Source organism: Dreissena polymorpha, chromosome 12 (assembly GCF_020536995.1).
Source record: "Dreissena polymorpha isolate Duluth1 chromosome 12, UMN_Dpol_1.0, whole genome shotgun sequence".
In the NCBI taxonomy this organism is placed as follows: Eukaryota; Metazoa; Mollusca; class Bivalvia; order Myida; family Dreissenidae; genus Dreissena; species Dreissena polymorpha.
The window spans coordinates 72898412-72908035 of record NC_068366.1 but is presented as its reverse complement, the minus strand read 5'-3'; the positions used below and the strand labels follow the sequence as shown (position 1 = coordinate 72908035).

The 9624-nt window shown below is 32.8% G+C and overlaps 1 protein-coding gene across 1 annotated transcript in view; it reads right to left on the bottom strand.

Annotated features, from left to right (window-relative positions):
• Positions 1-483, bottom strand: part of LOC127854294 (uncharacterized) — a 13064-nt gene extending 12581 nt beyond the window's left edge. Inside the window, exon 1 of the mRNA XM_052389376.1 lies at positions 33-483. The gene's annotated coding sequence lies outside the window, so the exon portion shown is untranslated. The remainder of the gene's footprint in view (positions 1-32) is intronic.
• Positions 484-9624: the final 9141 nt, after the last annotated feature.

The following is a 9624-nucleotide window of genomic DNA, read 5'->3' as shown; positions in this document are numbered from 1 at the left end:
GAACCAGAATCTCAGGCTAATTAAGTACTTACAAAACAATAACAGGAGAGCATGGATACCGCATTCCATGCATGATGCGGCGACAGTTTCAACCACGTTCTGTGTCCGCATGCCTTTAAAGGAACCTTTGTACGTTTTGAAAAATTTACTGGAAAAACATGTTTCAGATTCGCAAATTTTCGTTGTAGTTATGATATTTGTGAGGAAACATAAATACTGTAAATTTACCATGCTCTAAAATATCTATTTTATGCATCTTTTGATGATTTAAAAACCTGAAAATTATAAAGCGTTGCAACGCGAAACGATTGAATAATTTAGAGAGTTTTGTTGTTGTCGTTATATTTTGTGACATTACGAGGCTTGCTTTTATGAATTATAAAATATATTACTCATTGTGTGAGCATGGTTGGACGATCGATCTAAGCGTTAGAATTTTGCATCAGGGGTTTGTGGTTCGAGCCCAGATGAGGATTACTTTTTTATTTCTTTAATTTACTCTTATTTTTCACTAGAGCTTTTTAGATCCAATGTTTACATTTATCAATATATAGAGAATACTAGGTCGGTGCCGAATAAAGCAAAGTTTATTTTGCGAGGCTTAGAAAATCTGAACCACGAGCCTTGGCGAGTGGTTCAGATTTTCGTGCCGAGCAAGATAAACTTTGCTTTATTCGGCACCGACCTAGTATTCGATTTATCCCATCAATTTTCTTGGTCGTAAATTATTTCTTTTAAATAGAATACTGAATAGGAAAATCGAACTAGACGGAAAATCCCAAAGATATTTTAAGCAAACATTGTTTCATTATTTTAATCGTGTCGAGCCTAATTACAAAAAGATCAGTAACTAACCTGTTTTTCTGTTTATCATACCTCTACCTCCCCGATTTTTAAGAAATAATGAAAAAAAAAGACACTAAACAACTGCATCTTTAGCGTGAAACAACATGCACTGTGTCGTATAACGTGTTAATAATGACGTCACGAGTACGCGCACTTAATATTTGTAAATAGTGTTTATTTGCTTTTTGAGTTGCATTATGTTTTAAAAATATATTACATCTTGGTATCAAATTGTTTGTTTCGTTGAATCTGATTCGATGTTTTTACTAAAAATGATTACTTTATAGTTTATTCCGAGTAATATGAACATTCTTTGCCGCGCGTGACAGCTATATTTCAGCACTGCTGAAATAGAGGAAAATTTATTCCACAGTGGTTTATTTCGACAATGCACGTCTGATGATGGGATAAAAAGCATTTAATGACAACCTTCGATACATGCTTAAATCTGTGAAAATGCCCCTTTAATTGAACACGCGAGAATTAACGTGTCCGATTATATTACTTGAGTGGCACAGTACAGCGCAGTTGTAATATAATATTCACTGATAAGTTTGCGTGATCGAGTCACTGAATGTGGCCCGTTGTTTCACCTTTTTACAGAATTTCAGTGATTTTAATCAAACGTATTATATTGTTAATTAAGCTTCGTCATCTTCTTTTCACAAATGCCGTCAATATTTCCGGATAAATAACAATAACATACAAGCGTGTGTGTGTTTTTTTCTAAAAACGGTTCAAAGACTGCAAGGCAGCTTTTTTCACACGTGTGTTTTTCAGCTGAAACGCATTTCCAATACTAGTAACGAGTTTGAGTCTATTGTAATATTCGGACTGAAGAAATATCCAAAGGCATTCAATTTAAGCAAGAAATTAGTGGAAAAAATAACGTTAGCATGATCCTGACCAAACGAAAGTAATAACTGAGTTATATCAAATTGCATTCCGTTGCGACACATGAACTCTACGTTTGAGTATCGTGATGTTTTACAGCAAGTGCAATATGCACACTAGATCATTTTGTCCATAAATATGTCATGATTGTTCCATATCCATTAGCATGACAATTAATTTATATTAATATACAATTAATGCTTGTTGGTGTAAATGTCTCAAATATTGCACCCGAAAAAGTATTTTGGGGCAAGCGGCTGTAAATACAAAAAAATATTTCTCTTCGAGCATTTAGACGAAATAACACTTAAAATGTTTCATATCCGGCTGGTAGGGTCAAAGTAAACGTTACTTAAAATTGAAAAACAAATGCTGTTTTTTCACAAGTGCTAACTTTGCTAGATGAATACATGCATTTCACAAATACGTTATATTGCAAAGATTTGCATTGTTAAAACATGTTGAGTGTAAATGTTATTCTAAACCACAATGCACAAGTTTGATTTACCACTATTGGCTTATCATAAAGTAACATATTTTCACAAGTGATTTTTAATCTGCAAGATCAAACTTTGCCGCAATTGTTTCATCTGTTGATTTTAGATTGCTTTAACCTCTATTTCTGTTCTTCCAAAGTAAAGTTTGAGCTCTGTAGCCGAGATTTTACCGTTTTTGTCTTTACAGTTGACTTGAAATGAGCCAATTTGAAAACAGCCGTCGTCGTAAATAAACACGGGATTTTTCGCCTTAGTAGCATACACTATGGCATTATAATACGTTTCGTCGCCCCAAGAATAACACAGAACACTTCCTGCTGCTTCGTCTGATGTAATGGACGGTCCAATTTCAACAAGTTTGGTAAAGCAAGAGTCTACTACTCTTGCGTCTATCCCTTGCTGAATAAACTTGTCAGCATGATGAACGGATGAGTTATAAGTACGAATAGAGCCTATACCGTACGTAAATCTGGCAATCCTTGATACAATCAGATTTTTATTTTGACAAAAAATCACCGCGCCTTTCATAACGGCAAGTCCAGCGTCTTGTGGTATGCTCATATGCTTTCCTGGAAATGCGTTCTTCACTGCGTCCTGTAGCATTTCCGACTCAGAGAAACCACCTACCATGACGATATGACTGATATGATTGTACCTTGCTACTATCGCTGTCAGCTGGTCAACAATTAATCTAACAGGTTCATCAAACAACGCTGAGATAATTCTTGGATCAAATTTAATTTTATCTGTGGTCATGTTCAAACGGTTATTATAAGAGGAACTTTCAATGTGCTCCTTGAAAGATTTGCCAGTTTTACACAATACCAATAAACGTTGTTGGAAACTTAATTAGCATGCTGCTCGATGCGGACTTCTTGCAATCACGTTTTTCAGTTCAAATGCCTTCATGAACTCAAGGTAATCGTCCATATGCTGGTCTTTGAAAGCTTGCATTACAGCGCCCCCTAAAATAATCAAAATGTAATGGGTCGATGTGTTTATGTCAACAGAGCGGATTCAACAAAACGAACACAGTTGAGCTGCATATTATCATAATTGTATTCCAGTAGTATATTGCAAGTGTGTGTGCATATCTTTGTGATTTCTATTATGTTGTGTATTACGACAGGGTTTTTTTACCTGCCAATGTATCAATGAACCTCACAAACTCTGCGTCGACCTTTGTGCCACCCAAATCTCCACCGCTGGCCGTTTTTATCTCTATCAATTTCATGTCTGATGTCACTTCGTGCACTGCTATGTCAGCGGTACCTCCTAAATCAAAATAGCATAGATATGTGTTGCTTGCTGTTCAAATACTAATTGTAATTTTACATGTCAATCTGAATCTATGAAGTTGAAAGTCATGATTAATTGTATTTTAATCAATGTAATACGAGCGTGACTTTTACAAAGCTTGAGACTTAATTTTAAGATCGATTGGGTTATTTTGCAAGTGTCCCAAACCACGTGTTAGTTGGCTATAAAATGTCAAGTCTATTGAACTAAAATACCAGTTTTGCAGTGATTGTTAAGCACAAGAGAAAAAATGCATACTACAGAGAATTTAGCTGATATTTGTAAAACGTAGACCGACTGTGAATTCGAACTGCCTATGTTATGTGCATTACACAGTCAACAAGAAAAATACATGACTATAAAAAATTAAATCAAAAAGGGGATGTTTTATGTCAATTTGAACTTACGTATTCGGCATATATTAATGTTAATGCGCTTCAGTAGTTATTAATTTATAACAGCCTAGCAAAGACAGCATTATGTGTAAAGTATAATTATATATGCACATGCTGTCAGGGCGTTTACTAGTGTTTTTTTGTAAGAAACATTTACTGAAATCATTATATTTATATTTATCACTCAAATATACTTAAAAATAGTTTAAACGCTCATCATATTAATTTTTAATACATTTTGTGGTTGTTGTTGAACGTTTTTGTTTTCCATACATTAGCATTTGTCTCTCGTGTTGTTGTTTGTTGAAAACTTATATATTTCAAGTCCATGAACAGTTTCCATACTTGCGTAGATAAATGTACTTTGTATAGGTTTAACTCGAAGTACAGAAAGACAAAATTTGTTAACAATAGGATTTATATACTAATTAGGTGTTATTGTATTCTTATTTCAACCTTACTTATAAAACTATTGATAAACTCTACAAATAATAAACTTTTTTTTAAAAGTAATACTAGTTAAATGCGTGATTGTCAATCCTTTATTGCCTTTAACCACTTCTTATCATTTTTCACTAATCCTGCTTCTACTCCAAGCAATGTCTTAATGGGGCAGTGACTGGATATATGTAAATTTTCTAATATCCGGTAGTATACCATATGACCGTGATATCATTCCAAAAGTATATCAACGCGACGGAGAGCAACACTATTGAGATGGTTTCCATGCAAACGTATCAGAATTTTATATAGATAAATGCGGTTTCCGTATTCCTAATGAAGTTGTTACATTATTTTAAACCGCTCATCAATAATAATCTCATGCATGCACCGGACCGTTTCAGAAGACGTAACTAATGCGTTTCGCCTTTCGGTCATACATTGTTTGTCAAAAAATTACGTATGTGTCAAGGAAATAGCCCTGTACAAAACGCCTGATGGAATTTAATGAAATGATGTTATAGGATATGTTTTTTCTGATTAGTAGAATTTTAATATTTATTTCAGTCACATTATCCTCCTACACCGAACTGCCACATCTAATCGAAGTCCATAATACAAAAAATAAAGTATTCAGCACTCCGTTTCCACAAAAACTTCGATATAACTGAAGGCGTATGCATACTATTATCAATCGAATTCACGCAAAAATATGCCGATTTTATTCTTAATTGCAAAACAGTCGCGTCCCGTTCGAATGATTACATTCACTATATACATTGTAAACTAAAAACGAGTTCAAATAGGGACGTTATTAAATTTTAAAACCAATGTTTTTAGGTCCTGGTTCAAATAAAAAAGTGAATTACATATTCATGTTGCCTTTCACACTTAAAGAAACACGTATTTTTCACTTATATCACCAAATACATTCTTAAAGCAGGTTTTTTTATGATCTACTTGATGTAATTGGCTTATTCTATGCAAACAGATAATATACTAATTTGCTGTTTTTGTATACATTGAACAATTAAATGGGTAATGAAATATCCCTTTAACAATTTTATTGTTATTTTCTAAACGTTGTTGTTACCGTAAAATGAATACTTAATGTATACTTTACATATGTATTTTTATAAAGCCATTTTTCATAAAAACATGTGCATGTCAAGTGTGGTTAACATGTAGCTCTATAGTTCATGGCGGTTAAAATGATGACGTAGTTGGGTATCAGACAAAGCTCGTATTACGTTACTATCGAAACAAAATACTCTAAACGAGGCACGTATGTCATTCAACATGGATATTTTTGTTGTAAAGGCGTTAAACAAAATAAACCTCGTTTAATTCACATTTTAATATTTTAATTGCAATTGGTTTTAAGATTGTTTACAAAAAATTGAAAAAATGCAATATTAAGAACTAAACATAAACATAGTCAAAAAAGCTGTGTAACATTGCCATTTTTAAACCATGATTGCATTCTTTTCATAAAATCCAATGACAGTAATCTGAATGTTTACCTTAACGACGCTAAGTCTCTTAACCTTTTTCCTCAAAGACGAGTAGTTGATACTGGGCTTTTATCTAACAATAGAGTAATGACGTTGAAATGTGTTATGTTTTATTGTTTTTCAATTTTAAATGTGCAACTATAAGACTAATTTGTTATTTTTACTTATTTAAATTTTCCGAGAACGGTATGATGTTTGGGGCTTCTTTAAACAGGTATAAACCCCTTTTGGCCGTTTCAATGCAGGGATCGAATGTTTTACTCAATTCATTAGTTTTTGTTTTTAGTGTATTTATACGTCTTTGGCAACTGGTTCTTTGCAAAAAATAAAGTACAAATTGTATCTCTTCTGCTACTCATAATACATAGTTGTCGAAGTGGGGAGAGTTCTTTTAGCATGTAAATAGAAATCAGACTAACAGAGTAAGATTGTAGGTTCCGGAATGAAAGTTTATCCGGTTTTTCGGCAAAATTTCCAACCAAGCACTATTCATGATTTATCTACTTAGAACAATTTGTTGGATAGAAAATTGGCAATACACGTAGTAGCCTGTGGGCATTTGTAAGCAAACCTAGAAGTTTACAAACTATAAAAACATAATTTACGTGCTTTAATTATTTCGTTTATTGAAATTCATTTTTGTTTGTGCGCTTGTTTCATCAGTTTTATATTTTCATAACATGGTATTTAGTGTGATATGCTTTAATTTATTCCACCCAATTCCCAACTTATTTATAAATTAATTATTCAATATACCCTAAATAATATGCAGTGAGTATATAATGTATGATTTTAAAACTGAAATCATCTTGATTGAAGTGGTTTTGACAAAACTGTCGGCCAGTTTGACCGTTCTAAATGCTTTTAAGTCGACCTTAAAATGAAAACTATAGTATAAATTACAATGGACACTGAATAAACATTTGAGCCGCACCGTCCAGCACAATATTTTGATCCTAAATAATGTGAGTGGGATATGTTCAAAGTATATATAAAACTTTTTTTAATTAAACAATAAAAGTGTGTATGTTTTGTTAGTGACCCTAACAAAACCGCATATGTTGGCTTCCTATTTTGCTGACAAAGCCAATGATTACGTATTGTTATTTGAATAGTGGTTAATTACAAATGATGTATCGTATGCCTGGCTGGAATGTTGAAATCTTGCTTCAGTGCAAGGTTTAGGTGATCAACGTCAATACCAGCCTGTCAGAATTTAGTTTATGCATTTGTTTAGCCTATCATTGTATTTGTGTACTGCTCAAATCCATATATTTTAAAACTGTATTCTTAGATATTGGATATAGCTGCACTGTATCTGCACCATTAGTTGGAGCAACTGTATAATCTTCAATCGTTTTGATGAGTATTTTTATAGTTTGGTTAAAGTAAATTACGACGACAAACAAACAACGCCCGGAACCCTAAGACATCAAAAAAAATTCAGACGGGCTAATAAAAATTTCAAATGTCCGCAAACTCTTTTTAATCGGTCTCCCAGTAAATTGACATATCCATTTAATCCATGGCTTTTAGCGTGTTGAAATCGATCTTACTATGATCGAAGAATTATCTTCTTAGCAATTGACATCAATATTTTTTCTTAATCTCGGTTAACAATGTAGGTGGATGAGTTTCAAGGCCATCTAATCAAAATCGCTCATTTCTGGTCTGCTATTGATAAAATCGACTGCAACAATTAGTTGTCAAACATATTGTGGCGTTCTTCAGCTATTTTGAAAACTTGTTTCTTAAAGTATTTACATTAAGTTTATGACACTTGGTGTATGTCTTAGTTTTGTAAGCAAGCCCAATGAAACGCGTGAAAAAAAACGAACATATCAGTCAATAAGAATATTTTTCGAGAATGACATCGATTAGCAAGGAAAGTTCTTCGCCCATAGAATTATTGTCAAATTTAAATATAGAGACTGGTTGTTACAAAAGTTTGTTTGCTTTCAACTGAGAAGACCTTTGTAAATAAATCAAGAGCCAGATATCCAAGTTGTTAATATTCCGGATAAATACAATTTTTAAATTGTATAATATTTGTCTTTTTCGTGTGATTAATAATTTGTGACTGTATGTTATTCCGACGATGGACGTTTTGTAAACAAAATTAATACTTTATTTACGAATAAACAACAGACCGTTTTCTGGTTCGATCTTCAGGACCTCAGCTGAAAAACTTGAAGAGAGAATCTCACAATAATGTCATGATTAACTCAAAGCACCCTCATCTCCTCCCTTGCATGTCACATATACTGACTGAATGGCACATTAATGATATAAATATGGGCGATTGACAACTCAATGAACTTATTTTATTTGAATATTATATCACATACTTAGTTGAAATATGTGTTATATTTTAAACAATCCACACCGTAATAGTGTTGCCACAATATTAATTATCTGAACAATTCATTTGTTATTATTATGAATGTCTTCATAATATAAATCTTTATTAATACACTTTGGACTATCGAAAATAAATATAGTATTAACCTCTTTTCCGCGAATGTAACAAAGTACACCACTGGGGGTCTTTTTATATGCTGGACTACTAAACATTTATCTGATAGCCGATTGGGCTTACCTTATGATATTGATCTGTTTTGGAATATATACTACACTGTGAAATATTTATATTCTGATGTGTTGATTAACCATCGCCTGGATTGTTTAAAAGAACGATACTCTCCTCATTATCTGGAACAAGCAAACTTTTACCGGATTTTAAACAGATATAATATGTCGTAGATTTTAGATCTAAAACTTGTCATGATGAGAAAAATGGCTGAGAAAATTAATAAAGTGAAATTATCATACATTGCTTTCTACGTGCGCAAAAATATTAATTATATATTTGTATTGGTAATATTGAAAAGGTTGGAACAATATTTCATTCGTTTAGAAATGATGTACATAAACTACCAATATTATAAATCGCTTTCATTCCAATACCAATAACTATATGTTATACGAATTTAGACAACTATCGAGTTACGATTGGGTCAACATAACAAGTTCACATGTATGTAAAACAGAAAATACACATCAACATAAGTCTATAATTGCATATTATATCATTATGTAAAGTAATTATTAATATATCACAACAAATCGGTGCCATAGAGTTAAGTGATCTACTGATAAACACACACGTCACCCATATAATATGCATACTATTTTCGGAAAGGAATTTGTAAGTATTCGAGCGTACGTATATATGATTACCTCCATGGCGGCAGTTATCATAAACTGTTTTTGCATGTTCATCCCATATAGCAGGTACCGTAATGACCCAGTGTATTTCAGCGTTTTCAACACCACCTTGTATTTGCCGATTTAGACTCGACAACGCATCGTCATGAAGATATTTTATAGTCAATGAAAATACTGTTAATGCGTTTAGCTTTTTCCCGGTCTCGTCTTCCAACTGCGTGTGTTTTCCTATGATTGCCTATTCAAACATATAGGATATAAATAAAATTAATTTATGTTAAAAATTTACTTGGAATTAAATGTATGTACGTATGTGTTCAATGTACAATATTCAAGATACACCACCTCGCTTTTAAATAACTTCATGTTAAATTTTGTTAAGAAGAACCAGTCTCTGTGTCTCCCCTCGAATGCTAGGTCTGCATATATATTTTCTGCGTCATAACCGAAAGCTTCCACTGTTTTGCCGTGCGCTCGAATCACACGCAAGTTGGTGCTAAAATATAATAC